The 14696-nt window shown below is 44.8% G+C and overlaps 3 non-coding genes across 3 annotated transcripts; 1 reads left to right on the forward strand and 2 right to left on the reverse strand.

Annotated features, from left to right (window-relative positions):
- Positions 1-830: 830 nt before the first annotated feature.
- trnap-agg (transfer RNA proline (anticodon AGG)) lies at positions 831-920 on the reverse strand. Its single transcript is given in 2 exon segments — positions 831-866; positions 885-920. It is a non-coding gene; the product is annotated as a tRNA-Pro (tRNA).
- A 3174-nt stretch (positions 921-4094) lies between these two features.
- Positions 4095-4184, reverse strand: trnap-cgg (transfer RNA proline (anticodon CGG)). The gene is given in 2 exon segments: positions 4095-4130; positions 4149-4184. It is a non-coding gene; the product is annotated as a tRNA-Pro (tRNA).
- A 9880-nt stretch (positions 4185-14064) lies between these two features.
- On the forward strand, positions 14065-14155 carry trnar-ucg (transfer RNA arginine (anticodon UCG)). Its single transcript is given in 2 exon segments — positions 14065-14101; positions 14120-14155. It is a non-coding gene; the product is annotated as a tRNA-Arg (tRNA).
- Positions 14156-14696: the final 541 nt, after the last annotated feature.

Consider the following 14696-nt stretch of genomic DNA (forward strand, 5'->3'; position numbering starts at 1 on the left):
ACTCATATATTGTTAAAATTAAAAGAGACCACTGCAATTCTTCAACTTCTTGAATGAAGTTGGAGCAGTGATCGCGATTCGGAGATTGTCGAACGCCTCCTTTCTTCTGCTGAGATTGTCACCGAATGAAAGAGTAGCGGGACCAGAGGCAAATGATTAGGGAGCAGAAACATAAATTTCTCCTTTAGGAGGCAATGTAATTTCAGAAATATTTATCAACCTTAATGACGAGATTTTCTGCTTTAGTGTCTTTGGTTGAGATATAACTAATGGGCGAGACATCCTCGTTCTTTTCGGCATACTCTCATGGGATCCGAGGGCCCGGTTTAACGTCTTACTAGAAAGACGGAGGCACCAACAGTGCAGCACTACGTCATTACTGCACTGGAGTGTCTGCCTGGATTATCTGCTCAAGTCTCTGGAGTGGTGCTTGACTTTGCTGCCGCTGAGCCACGGCTGACACCTAGACTCAGTTCATTTGGCTGGAGAGAAATGACGGAGATAAAGGGAAAATTACAATGGAGTAAACTTTCAATTTGTCACCCAACAGAAAAGCGGGCATCGTAATCGGCCGCCTGTTATAGAAACAGTCCGATATATGTTGCCATCGATTTCATAAGCATTGAAAATCAGGCCTGTCTATAATGGAATGGGTCGTGGTCAGTTGTTAATCACTCTGGGTCTGTTTAAAAAGAGAGTGCTCACAGTCCCGGATCACTCTGTTTCTGTTTGAAATGGCAGAGCTCACAGTCCCGGATCATTCCGTTTTTTTTAAAGGAGAACGATTTCAGTTTTCATGACCGAGGTGTTGAATTCAACTAAATGTGGCGGGGCTCGTCCGGGATTTGAACCCGGGACCTCTCGCAATTTAAACCATGGAAATTCCCTAAGCGAGAATCAGACCCCTAGACCAACGAGCCGCCGATGTTATGTTTTAAGTTGCATTGCGATTCCCTGCGCTGTTGCAAACCCAGCTCGCAGAAGTCCTGTTCATTCAGTTAAAATGTTTAACTATTCCTCAATCCGCTTCTTTTTGCGAGCAGTTTCCTTGAATCTGCTCACAATTCTCCCCATAAAAAGAAACTCAGCAGCATCTGCGGCTCCGTGGCCTAATGGGTAAGGCGTCTGAATTCGGTTCGCGAGTTTTTCAGTTATCAGAAAATTACAGCTTCGAGTCCTGCTGCGGTCGTTTAATTAACTGGGCGATACTTCTTCTGTTCCGAATCTGGCTTCAAACCGACAATTTTTGACAGTCCCTCAACTGAAGCAGTGGAAGGCCTTTTGCTTCCATTAAGCTGATTGTACATTTTCAACATTGTTGATCTGGGTGCACGGGCACGATAAGCGGTGAAGTGGACTTTCTTTCAGGGTATTTCTGCTTAGATGCAAAAAGCAGGAAATGGAATGGCTGAGAGCAGTATATGGTTGAGTCGAGGTGGCCGAAAGGTTAAGGCGATAGACTGTTAATCTATTGCCGATCTGTACGCGAGGGTTCAGCTCCCATTCTCGTCATTATTACGTTTGATACTGGTACAATTTCCGAGCATTTAACTGAATCTTGCCTAAAATAAGCTTTCAAATGCAATTTCGTCAGAGTCGCTCTGGTGCTCCTGGTCTGTGCCCCATGCATTACTCATATATTGTTAAAATTAAAAGAGACCACTGCAATTCTTCAACTTCTTGAATGAAGTTGGAGCAGTGATCGCGATTCGGAGATTGTCGAACTCCTCCTTTCTTCTGCTGAGATTGTCACCGAATGAAAGAGTAGCGGGACCAGAGGCAAATGATTAGGGAGCAGAAACATAAATTTCTCCTTTAGGAGGCAATGTAATTTCAAAAATATTTATCAACCTTAATGACGAGATTTTCTGTTTTAGTGTCTTTGGTTGAGATATAAATAAGGGGCGAGACATCCTCGTTCTTTTCGGCATACTCTCATGGGATCGGAGGACCCGGTTTAACGTCTTACTAGAAAGACGGAGGCACCAACAGTGCAGCACTACCTCATTACTGCACTGGGGTGTCTGCCTGGATTATCTGCTCAAGTCTCTGGAGTGGTGCTTGACTTTGCTGCCGCTGAGCCACGGCTGACACCTAGACTCAGTTCATTTGGCTGGAGAGAAATGACGGAGATAAAGGGAAAAATTACAATGGAGTAAACTTTCAATTTGTCACCCAACAGAAAAGCGGGCATCGTAATCGGCCGCCTGTTATAGAAACAGTCCGATTTATGTTGCCATCGATTTCATAAGCATTGAAAATCAGGCCTGTCTATAATGGAATGGGTCGTGGTCAGTTGTTAATCACTCTGGGTCTATTTAAACCGGGAGTGCTCACATTCCCGGATCATTCAGTTTCTGTTTAAAATGGCAGAGCTCACAGTCCCGATTAATTCCGTATTTTTTAAAGTAGAACGGTTTCAGCTTTCATGACCGAGGTGTTGAGTTTAACTAAATGCGGCGGGGCTCAGCCCGGGATTTGAACCCGGGACGTCTCGCATTTTAAGCCACGAAAATTCCCTAAGCGAGAGTCATACCCCTAGACCAACGAGCCGCCGATGTTATGTTTTAAGTTGCATTGCGATTCCCTGCGCTGGTGCAAACCCAGCTCGCAGAAGTCCTGTTCATTCAGTTAAAATGTTTAACTTTTCCTCAATGCGCTTCTTTTTGCGAGCAGTTTCCTTGAATCTGCTCACAATTCTCCCCATAAAAAGAAACTCAGCAGCATTTGCGGCTGCGTGGCCTAATGGGTAAGGCGTCTGAATTCGGTTAGCGAGTTTTTCAGTTATCAGAAGATTGCAGGTTCGAGTCTTACTGCGGTCGTTTAATTAACTGGGCGACACTTCTTCTGTTCCGAATCTGGCTTCAAACAGACAATTTTTGACAGTCCCTCAACTGAAGCAGTGGAAGGCCTTTTGCTTACATTAAGCTGATTGTATATTTTCAACATTGTTGATCTGGGTGCACGGGCAGGATAAGCGGTGAAGTGGACTTTCTTTCAGGGTATTTCTGCTTAGATGCAAAAAGCAGGAAATGAAATGGCTGAGAGCAGTATATGGTTGAGTCGAGGTGGCCGAAAGGTTAAGGCGATAGACAGTTAATCTATTGCCGATCTGTACGCGAGGGTTCAGCTCCCATCCTCGTCGTTATTACGTTTGATACTGGTACACTTTCCGAGCATTTAACTGAATCTTGTCTAAAATAAGCTTTCAAATGCAATTTCGTCAGAGGCGCTCTGGTGCTCCTGGTCTGTGCCCCATGCATTACTCATATCTTGTTAAAATTAAGAGAGACCACTGCAATTCTTCAACTTCTTGAATGAAGTTGGAGCAGTGATCGCGATTCGGAGATTGTCGAACTCCTCCTTTCTTCTGCTGAGATTGTCACCGAATTAAAGAGTAGCGGGACCAGAGCCAAATGATTAGGGAGCAGAAACATAAATTTCTCCTTTAGGAGGCAATGTAATTTCAGAAATATTTATCAACCTTAATGACGAGATTTTCTGCTTTAGTGTCTTTGGTTGAGATATAACTAATGGGCGAGACATCCTCGTTCTTTTCGGCATACTCTCATGGGATCCGAGGGCCCGGTTTAACGTCTTACTAGAAAGACGGAGGCACCAACAGTGCAGCACTACGTCATTACTGCACTGGAGTGTCTGCCTGGATTGTCTGCTCAAGTCTCTGGAGTGGTGCTTGACTTTGCTGCCGCTGAGCCACGGCTGACACCTAGACTCAGTTCATTTGGCTGGAGAGAAATGACGGAGATAAAGGGAAAATTACAATGGAGTAAACTTTCAATTTGTCACCCAACAGAAAAGCGGGCATCGTAATCGGCCGCCTGTTATAGAAACAGTCCGATATATGTTGCCATCGATTTCATAAGCATTGAAAATCAGGCCTGTCTATAATGGAATGGGTCGTGGTCAGTTGTTAATCACTCTGGGTCTGTTTAAAAAGAGAGTGCTCACAGTCCCGGATCATTCTGTTTCTGTTTGAAATGGCAGAGCTCACAGTCCCGGATCATTCCGTTTTTTTTAAAGGAGAACGATTTCAGTTTTCATGACCGAGGTGTTGAATTCAACTAAATGCGGCGGGGCTCGTCCGGGATTTGAACCCGGGACCTCTCGCAATTTAAGCCATGGAAATTCCCGAAGCGAGAATCATACCCCTAGACCAACGAGCCGCCGATGTTATGTTTTAAGTTGCATTGCGATTCCCTGCGCTGGTGCAAACCCAGCTCGCAGAAGTCCTGTTCATTCAGTTAAAATGTTTAACTTTTCCTCAATCCGCTTCTTTTTGCGAGCAGTTTCCTTGAATCTGCTCACAATTCTCCCCATAAAAAGAAACTCAGCAGCATTTGCGGCTGCGTGGCCTAATGGGTAAGGCGTCTGAATTCGGTTAGCGAGTTTTTCAGTTATCAGAAGATTGCAGGTTCGAGTCCTGCTGCGGTCGTTTAATTAACTGGGCGACACTTCTTCTGTTCCGAATCTGGCTTCAAACCGACAATTTTTGACAGTCCCTCAACTGAAGCAGTGGAAGGCCTTTTGCTTACATTAAGCTGATTGTACATTTTCAACATTGTAGATCTGGGTGCACGGGCAGGATAAGCGGTGAATTGGACTTTCTTTCAGGGTATTTCTGCTTAGATGCAAAAAGCAGGAAATGGAATGGCTGAGAGCAGTATATGGTTGAGTCGAGGTGGCCGAAAGGTTAAGGCGATAGACTGTTAATCTATTGCCGATCTGTACGCGAGGGTTCAGCTCCCATTCTCGTCATTATTACGTTTGATACTGGTACAATTTCCGAGCATTTAACTGAATCTTGCCTAAAATAAGCTTTCAAATGCAAATTCTTCAGAGTCGCTCTGGTGCTCCTGGTCTGTGCCCCATGCATTACTCATATCTTGTTAAAATTAAAAGAGACCACTGCAATTCTTCAACCTTCGTGAATGAAGTTGGAGCAGTGATCGCGATTCGGAGATTGTCGAACTCCTCCTTTCTTCTGCTGAGATTGTCACCGAATGAAAGAGTAGCGGGACCAGAGGCAAATGATTAGGGAGCAGAAACATAAATTTCTCCTTTAGGAGGCAATGTAATTTCAAAAATATTTATCAACCTTAATGACGAAGTTTTCTGTTTTAGTGTCTTTGGTTGAGATATAAATAAGGGGCGAGACATCCTCGTTCTTTTCGGCATACTCTCATGGGATCGGAGGACCCGGTTTAACGTCTTACTAGAAAGACGGAGGCACCAACAGTGCAGCACTACCTCATTACTGCACTGGGGTGTCTGCCTGGATTATCTGCTCAAGTCTCTGGAGTGGTGCTTGACTTTGCTGCCGCTGAGCCACGGCTGACACCTAGACTCAGTTCATTTGGCTGGAGAGAAATGACGGAGATAAAGGGAAAAATTACAATGGAGTAAACTTTCAATTTGTCACCCAACAGAAAAGCGGGCATCGTAATCGGCCGCCTGTTATAGAAACAGTCCGATTTATGTTGCCATCGATTTCATAAGCATTGAAAATCAGGCCTGTCTATAATGGAATGGGTCGTGGTCAGTTGTTAATCACTCTGGGTCTATTTAAACCGGGAGTGCTCACATTCCCGGATCATTCAGTTTCTGTTTAAAATGGCAGAGCTCACAATCCCGATTAATTCCGTATTTTTTAAAGTAGAACGGTTTCAGCTTTCATGACCGAGGTGTTGAGTTTAACTAAATGCGGCGGGGCTCAGCCCGGGATTTGAACCCGGGACGTCTCGCATTTTAAGCCACGAAAATTCCCTAAGCGAGAGTCATACCCCTAGACCAACGAGCCGCCGATGTTATGTTTTAAGTTGCATTGCGATTCCCTGCGCTGGTGCAAACCCAGCTCGCAGAAGTCCTGTTCATTCAGTTAAAATGTTTAACTTTTCCTCAATCCGCTTCTTTTTGCGAGCAGTTTCCTTGAATCTGCTCACAATTCTCCCCATAAAAAGAAACTCAGCAGCATTTGCGGCTGCGTGGCCTAATGGGTAAGGCGTCTGAATTCGGTTAGCGAGTTTTTCAGTTATCAGAAGATTGCAGGTTCGAGTCCTACTGCGGTCGTTTAATTAACTGGGCGACACTTCTTCTGTTCCGAATCTGGCTTCAAACAGACAATTTTTGACAGTCCCTCAACTGAAGCAGTGGAAGGCCTTTTGCTTACATTAAGCTGATTGTATATTTTCAACATTGTTGATCTGGGTGCACGGGCAGGATAAGCGGTGAAGTGGACTTTCTTTCAGGGTATTTCTGCTTAGATGCAAAAAGCAGGAAATGAAATGGCTGAGAGCAGTATATGGTTGAGTCGAGGTGGCCGAAAGGTTAAGGCGATAGACAGTTAATCTATTGCCGATCTGTACGCGAGGGTTCAGCTCCCATCCTCGTCGTTATTACGTTTGATACTGGTACACTTTCCGAGCATTTCACTGAATCTTGTCTAAAATAAGCTTTCAAATGCAATTTCGTCAGAGGCGCTCTGGTGCTCCTGGTCTGTGCCCCATGCATTACTCATATCTTGTTAAAATTAAGAGAGACCACTGCAATTCTTCAACTTCTTGAATGAAGTTGGAGCAGTGATCGCGATTCGGAGATTGTCGAACTCCTCCTTTCTTCTGCTGAGATTGTCACCGAATTAAAGAGTAGCGGGACCAGAGCCAAATGATTAGGGAGCAGAAACATAAATTTCTCCTTTAGGAGGCAATGTAATTTCAGAAATATTTATCAACCTTAATGACGAGATTTTCTGCTTTAGTGTCTTTGGTTGAGATATAACTAATGGGCGAGACATCCTCGTTCTTTTCGGCATACTCTCATGGGATCCGAGGGCCCGGTTTAACGTCTTACTAGAAAGATGGAGGCACCAACAGTGCAGCACTACCTCATTACTGCACTGGGGTGTCTGCCTGGATTATCTGCTCAAGTCTCTGGAGTGGTGCTTGACTTTGCTGCCGCTGAGCCACGGCTGACACCTAGACTCAGTTCATTTGGCTGGAGAGAAATGACGGAGATAAAGGGAAAATTACAATGGAGTAAACTTTCAATTTGTCACCCAACAGAAAAGCGGGCATCGTAATCGGCCGCCTGTTATAGAAACAGTCCGATATATGTTGCCATCGATTTCATAAGCATTGAAAATCAGGCCTGTCTATAATGGAATGGGTCGTGGTCAGTTGTTAATCACTCTGGGTCTGTTTAAAAAGAGAGTGCTCACAGTCCCGGATCATTCTGTTTCTGTTTGAAATGGCAGAGCTCACAGTCCCGGATCATTCCGTTTTTTTTAAAGGAGAACGATTTCAGTTTTCATGACCGAGGTGTTGAATTCAACTAAATGTGGCGGGGCTCGTCCGGGATTTGAACCCGTGACCTCTCGCAATTTAAGCCATGGAAATTCCCTAAGGGAGAATCATACCCCTAGACCAACGAGCCGCCGATGTTATGTTTTAAGTTGCATTGTGATTCCCTGCGCTGGTGCAAACCCAGCTCGCAGAAGTCCTGTTCATTCAGTTAAAATGTTTAACTTTTCCTCAATCCGCTTCTTTTTGCGAGCAGTTTCCTTGAATCTGCTCACAATTCTCCCCATAAAAAGAAACTCAGCAGCATCTGCGGCTGCGTGGCCTAATGGGTAAGGCGTCTGAATTCGGTTAGCGAGTTTTTCAGTTATCTAGAAGATTGCAGGTTCGAGTCCTGCTGCGGTCGTTTAATTAACTGGGCGACACTTCTTCTGTTCCGAATCTGGCTTCAAACCGACAATTTTTGACAGTCCCTCAACTGAAGCAGTGGAAGGCCTTTTGCTTACATTAAGCTGATTGTACATTTTCAACATTGTAGACCTGGGTGCACGGGCAGGATAAGCGGTGAAGTGGACTTTCTTTCAGGGTATTTCTGCTTAGATGCAAAAAGCAGGAAATGGAATGGCTGAGAGCAGTATATGGTTGAGTCGAGGTGGCCGAAAGGTTAAGGCGATAGACTGTTAATCTATTGCCGATCTGTACGCGAGGGTTCAGCTCCCATTCTCGTCATTATTACGTTTGATACTGGTACAATACCGAGCATTTAACTGAATCTTGCCTAAAATAAGCTTTCAAATGCAATTTCGTCTGAGGCGCTCTGGTGCTCCTGGTCTGTGCCCCATGCATTACTCATATCTTGTTAAAATTAAAAGAGACCACTGCAATTCTTCAACTGCTTGAATGAAGTTGGAGCAGTGATCGCGATTCGGAGATTGTCGAACTCCTCCTTTCTTCTGCTGAGATTGTCACCGAATTAAAGAGTAGCGGGACCAGAGCCAAATGATTAGGGAGCAGAAACATAAATTTCTCCTTTAGGAGGCAATGTAATTTCAAAAATATTTATCAAACTTAATGACGAGATTTTCTGCTTTAGTGTCTTTGGTTGAGATATAAATAAGGGGCGAGACATCCTCGTTCTTTTCGGCATACTCTCATGGGATCGGAGGACCCGGTTTAACGTCTTACTAGAAAGACGGAGGCACCAACAGTGCAGCACTACCTCATTACTGCACTGGGGTGTCTGCCTGGATTATCTGCTCAAGTCTCTGGAGTGGTGCTTGACTTTGCTGCCGCTGAGCCACGGCTGACACCTAGACTCAGTTCATTTGGCTGGAGAGAAATGACGGAGATAAAGGGAAAAATTACAATGGAGTAAACTTTCAATTTGTCACCCAACAGAAAAGCGGGCATCGTAATCGGCCGCCTGTTGTAGAAACAGTCCGATTTATGTTGCCATCGATTTCATAAGCATTGAAAATCAGGCCTGTCTTTAATGGAATGGGTCGTGGTCAGTTGTTAATCACTCTGGGTCTGTTTACACCGGGAGTGCTCACAGTCCCGGATCATTCCGTTTTTTTTAACGCAGAGCGATTTCAGCTTTCATGACCGAGGTGTTGAGTTTAACTAAATGTGTCGGGGCTCGTCCGGGATTTAAACCCGGAACCTCTCGCATTTTAAGCCACAGAAACTCCCTAAGCGAGAATCATACCCCTAGACCAACGAGCCGTCGATGTTATGTTTCAAGTTGCATTGCGATTCCCTGCGCTGGTGCAAACCCAGCTCGCAGAAGTCTTGTTCATTCAGTTAAAATATGTTTATCTTTTCCTCAATCCGTTTCTTTTTGGCGAGCATTTTAATTGAATCTGATCACAATTCTCCCCATAAAAAGAGGTACAGCCGCATCAGTGGCCGCGTGGCCTAATGGATAAGGCGTCTGACTTCGGTTGCGAGGTATTTCAGTTGTCAGACGATTGCTGGTTCGAGTCCTGCCGCGGTCGTTCAATTAACTTGGCGACACTTTTTCTGCTCTGAATCTGGCTTCAAACCGACCATTTTTGACAGTCCCTCAACTGAAGCAGCGGAAGGCCTTTTGCTTCCATTAAGCTGATTGTACATTTTCAACATTGTAGATCTGTGTGCATGGGCACGATAAGCGGTGAAGTGGACTTTCTTTCAGGGTATTTCTGCTTAGATGCAAAAACCAGGAAATGGAATGGCTGAGAGCAGTGCATGGTTGAGACGAGGTGGCCGAGAGGTTGAGGCGATGGACTGTTAATCGAGAATGCGGATCCCATCCTCGTCGTTATTACGTTTGATACTGGTCCCCTTTCCGAGCATTTAACTGAAACTTGCCTAAAATAAACATTCAAATGCAATTTCGTCAGAATCGCCCTGGTGCTCCTGGTCTGTGCCCCATGCATTACTCATATCTTGTTAAAATTAAAAGAGACCACTGCAATTCTTCAACATCTTGAATGAACGTGGAGCAGTGATCGTGATTCGGGGATTGTCGAACTCCTCCTTTCTTCTGCTGAGATTGTCACCGAATGAAAGAGTAGCGGGACCAGAGGCAAATGTTTAGGGAGCAGAATCATAAATTTGTCCTTTAGGAGGCAATGTAATTTGAAAAATATTTATCAACCTTAATGAAGAGATTTTCTGTTTTAGTGTCTTTGGTTGAGAGCTAAATAATGGGCGAGAAATCCTCGTTCTTTTCGGCATACTCTCATGGGATCGGAGGGCCCGGTTTAACGTCTTACCAGCAAGACGGGGGCACCAACAGTGCAGCACTACCTCAGTACTGCACTGGAGTGTCAGCCTGGATTATGTGCTCAAGTCTCTGGAGTGCTGCTTGTCTTTGCTGCCGCTGAGCCACGCCTGACACCTGCACTCAGTTCATTTGGCTGGAGAGAAATGACGGAGATAAATGGAAAAATTATAATGGAGTAAACCTTCAATTTGTCGTCCAGCAGAAGGGCGGGCATTGTAATCGGCCGCCTATTATAGAAACAATCCGATTTATGTTGCCATCGATTTCATAAGCATTGAAAATCAGGCCTGTCTTTAATGGAATGGGTCGTGGTCAGTTGTTAATCACTCTGGGTCTGTTTACACCGGGAGTGCTCACAGTCCCGGATCATTCTGTGTCTGTTTAAAATGGCGGAGCTTACAGTCCCGGATCATTCCGTTTTCTTTAACGTAGAGCGATTTCAGCTTTCATCACTGAGGTGTTGAGTTTAACTAAATGTGTCGGGGCTCGTCCGGGAGTTGAACCCGAGACCTCTCGCATATTTAAGCCACAGAAATTCCCTAAGCGAGAATCATACCCCTAGACCAACGAGACACCGATGTTATGTTTCAAGTTGCATTGCGATTCCCTGCGCTGGTGCAAACCCAGCTCGCAGAAGTCCTGTTCATTCAGTTAAAATATGTTTATCTTTTCCTCAATCCGTTTCTTTTTGGCGAGCATTTTAATTGAATCTGATCACAATTCTCCCCATAAAAAGAAATACAGCCGCATCAGTGGCCGCGTGGCCTAATGGATAAGGCGTCTGACTTCGGTTGCGAGGTATTTCAGTTATCAGACGATTGCAGGTTTGATTCCTGCCGCAGTCGTTCAATTAACTGGGCGACACTTGTTCTGAATCTGGCTTCAAACCAACCATTTTTGACAGTCCCACAACTGAAGCAGCGGAAGGCCTTTTGCTTACATTAAGCTGATTGTACATTTTCAACATTGTAGATCTGTGTGCATGGGCAGGATAAGCGGTGAAGTGGACTTTCTTTCAGGGTATTTCTGCTTAGATGCAAAAACCAGGAAATGGAATGGCTGAGAGCAGTGCATGGTTGAGACGAGGTGGCCGAGAGGTTGAGGCGATGGACTGTTCATCGAGAATGCGGATCCCATCCTCGTCGTTATTACGTTTGATACTGGTACCCTTTCCGAGCTTTTAACTGAAACTTGCCTAAAATAAACTTTCAAATGCAATTTCGTCAGAATCGCCCTGGTGCTCCTGGTCTGTGTCCCATGCATTACTCATATCTTGTTAAAATTAAAAGAGACCACTGCAATTCTTCAGCATCTTGAATGAATGTGGAGCAGTGATCGTGATTCGGAGATTGTCGAACTCCTCCTTTCTTCTGTTGAGATTGTCACCGAATGAAAGAGTAGCGGGACCAGAGGCAAATGTTTAGGGAGCAGAAACATAAATTTCTCCTTCAGGAGGCAATGTAATTGCAAAAATATTGATCAACCTTAATGAAGAGATTTTCCGTTGTCGTGTCTTTGGATGAGAGCTAAATAATGGGCGAGAAATCCTCGTTCTTTTCGGCATACTCACATGGGATCGGAGGGCCCGGTTTAACGTCTTACCAGCAAGACGGGGGCACCAACAGTGCAGCACTACCTCAGTAATGCACTGGAGTGTCAGCCTGGATTATGTGCTCAAATCTCTGGAGTGCTGCTTGACTTGGCTGCAGCTGAGCAACGGCTGACACTTACACTCAGGTCATTTGGCTGGAGAGAAATGACGGAGATAAATGGAAAAATTATAATGGAGTAAACATTCAATTTGTCGTCCAACAGAAGAGCGGGCATTGTAATCGGCCGCCTATTATAGAAACAGTCCGATATATGTTGCCATCGCTTTCTTAAGCATTGAAAATCAGGCCTGTCTTTAATGGAATGGCTCGTGGTCAGTTGTTAATCACTCTGGGTGTGTTTAAACCGGGAGTGCTCACAGTCCCGGATCATTCTGTGTCTGTTTAAAATGGCAGAGCTCACAGTCCCGGATCATTCCGTTTTTTTTAAAGTAGAGCGATTTCAGCTTTCATGACTGAGGTGTTGAGTTTAACTAAATGTGACTGGGCTCGTCCAGAATTTGAAACCAGGACCTCTCGCATTTTAAGCCACAGAAATTCCCTAAGCGAGAATCATACCCCTAGACCAACGATCCGCCGATGTTATGTTTCAAGTTGCATTGCGATTCCCTGCGCTGGTGCAAACCCAGCTCGCAGAAGTCCTGTTCATTCAGATAAAATATGTTTACCTTTTCCTCAATCCGCTTCTTTTTGCGAGCATTTTAATTGAATCTGCTCACAATTCTCCCCATAAAAAAAGTTACAGCCGCATCAGTGGCCGCGTGGCCTAATGGATAAGGCGTCTGACTTCGGTTGCGAGGTTTTTCAGTTATCAGACGATTGCAGGTACGAGTCCTGCCGCGGTCGTTCAATTAACTGGGCGACACTTTTTCTGTTCTGAATCTGGCTTCAAACCAACCATTTTTGACAGTCCCTCAACTGAAGCAGCGGAAGGCCTTTTGCTGACATTAAGCTGATTGTACATTTTCAACATTGTAGATCTGTGTGCATGGGCAGGATAAGCGGTGAAGTGGACTTTCTTTCAGGGTATTTCTGCTTAGATGCAAAAAACAGGAAATGGAATGGCTGAGAGCAGTGCATGGTTGAGACGAGGTGACCGAGAGGTTGAGGCGATGGACTGTTCATCGAGAATGCGGATCCCATCCTCGTCGTTATTACGTTTGATACTGGTACCCTTTCCGAGCTTTTAACTGAAACTTGCCTAAAATAAACTTTCAAATGCAATTTCGTCAGAATCGCCCTGGTGCTCCTGGTCTGTGTCCCATGCATTACTCATATCTTGTTAAAATTAAAAGAGACCACTGCAATTCTTCAACATCTTGAATGAATGTGGAGCAGTGATCGTGATTCGGAGATTGTCGAACTCCTCCTTTCTTCTGTTGAGATTGTCACCGAATGAAAGAGTAGCGGGACCAGAGGCAAATGTTTAGGGAGCAGAAACATAAATTTCTCCTTCAGGAGGCAATGTAATTTCAAAAATATTGATCAACCTTAATGAAGAGATTTTCTGTTTTAGTGTCTTTGGATGAGAGCTAAATAATGGGCGAGAAATCCTCGTTCTTTTCGGCATACTCTCATTGGATCGGAGGGCCCGGTTTAACGTCTTACCAGCAAGACGGGGGCACCAACAGTGCAGCACTACCTCAGTACTGCACTGGAGTGTCAGCCTGGATGATGTGCTCAAATCTCTGGAGTGCTGCTTGACTTGGCTGCAGCTGAGCCACGGCTGACACCTACACTCAGGTCATTTGGCTGGAGAGAAATGACGGAGATAAATGGAAAAATTATAATGGAGTAAACCTTCAATTTGTCGTCCAACAGAAGAGCGGGCATTGTAATCGGACGCCTATTATAGAAACAGTCCGATTTATGTTGCCATCGCTTTCTTAAGCATTGAAAATCAGGCCTGTCTTTAATGGAATGGCTCGTGGTCAGTTGTTAATCACTCTGGGTCTGTTTAAACCGGGAGTGCTTGCAGTCCCGGATCATTCTGTGACTGTTTAAAATGGCAGAGCTCACAGTCCCGGATCATTCCGTTTTTTTTAAAGGAGAGCGATTTCAGCTTTCATGACTGAGGTGTTGAGTTTAACTAAATGTGACTGGGCTCGTCCGGGATTTGAACCCGGGACCTCTCGCATTTTAAGCCACAGAAATTCCCTCAGCGAGAATCATATCCCTAGACCAACGAGCCGCCGATGTTATGTTTCAAGTTGCATTGCGATTCCATGCGCTGGTGCAAACCCAGCTCGCAGGAGTCCTGTTCATTCAGTTAAAATATGTTTATCTTTTCCTCAATCCGCTTCTTTTTGCGAGCATTTTAATTGAATCTGCTCACAATTCTCCCCATAAAAAGAGGTACAGCCGTATCAGTGGCCGCGTGGCCTAATGGATAAGGCGTCTGACTTCGGTTGCGAGGTTTTTCAGTTATCAGACGATTGCAGGTTCGAGTCCTGCCGCGGTCGTTCAATTAACTGGGTGACACTTTTTCTGTTCTGAATCTGGCTTCAAACCAACCATTTTTGACAGTCCCTCAACTGAAGCAGCGGAAGGCCTTTTGCTTACATTAAGCTGATTGTACATTTTCAACATTGTAGATCTGTGTGCATGGGCAGGATAAGCGGTGAAGTGGACTTTCTTTCAGGGTATTTCTGCTTAGATGCAAAAACCAGGAAATGGAATGGCTGAGAGCAGTGCATGGTTGAGACGAGGTGGCCGAGAGGTTGAGGTGATGGACTGTTCATCGAGAATGCGGATTACATCCTCGTCGTTATTACGTTTGATACTGGTACCCTTTCCGAGCTTTTAACTGAAACTTGCCTAAAATAAACTTTCAAATGCAATTTCGTCAGAATCGCCCTGGTGCTCCTGGTCTGTGCCCCATGCATTACTCATATCTTGTTAAAATTAAAAGAGACCACTGCAATTCTTCAACATCTTGAATGAATGTGGAGCAGTGATCGTGATTCGGAGATTGTCGAACTCCTCCTTTCTTCTGCTGAGATT

Source organism: Somniosus microcephalus, unplaced genomic scaffold (genome assembly GCF_052327205.1).
Source record: "Somniosus microcephalus isolate GS21.2 unplaced genomic scaffold, FLI_Smic_1.0 unresolved_chr1, whole genome shotgun sequence".
In the NCBI taxonomy this organism is placed as follows: Eukaryota; Metazoa; Chordata; class Chondrichthyes; order Squaliformes; family Somniosidae; genus Somniosus; species Somniosus microcephalus.